Raw genomic sequence first — 281 nt, forward strand, 5'->3', positions numbered from 1 at the left:
TAAAAATTTTTGGCCAAAATTTCGACTTTTCATTAGGAAAATATGATATGCAAGGAGGTGGCACAATAAATTCTTAGAGAAATGTGGCAGAAATAATTCTTAGAAAAATTTTCGCCAAAATTTCGACTTTTCATTAGGAGAATATGATAGGCAAAGAGGTGGCATTATAGATTCAATGCAGAAATAATTCTTAGAAAAATTTTGGCCAAAATTTCGATTTTTCATTAGGAGAATATGATATGCAAGGAGGTGGCACAATAAATTCTTGGCAGAAATAATTC

General features: G+C 30.6%; 1 long non-coding RNA gene across 1 annotated transcript in view; it reads left to right on the forward strand.

The window, feature by feature from the left end:
- LOC116185696 overlaps window positions 1–281 on the forward strand; it is a 1,198-nt gene extending 917 nt beyond the window's left edge. Inside the window, exons 2-3 of the long non-coding RNA XR_004150566.1 lie at window positions 58–158; window positions 250–281. This is a non-coding gene — a long non-coding RNA (uncharacterized LOC116185696). The remainder of the gene's footprint in view (window positions 1–57; window positions 159–249) is intronic.

Source organism: Apis dorsata, unplaced genomic scaffold (assembly GCF_000469605.1).
Source record: "Apis dorsata unplaced genomic scaffold, Apis dorsata 1.3 scaffold_254, whole genome shotgun sequence".
Classification (NCBI taxonomy): domain Eukaryota; kingdom Metazoa; phylum Arthropoda; class Insecta; order Hymenoptera; family Apidae; genus Apis; species Apis dorsata.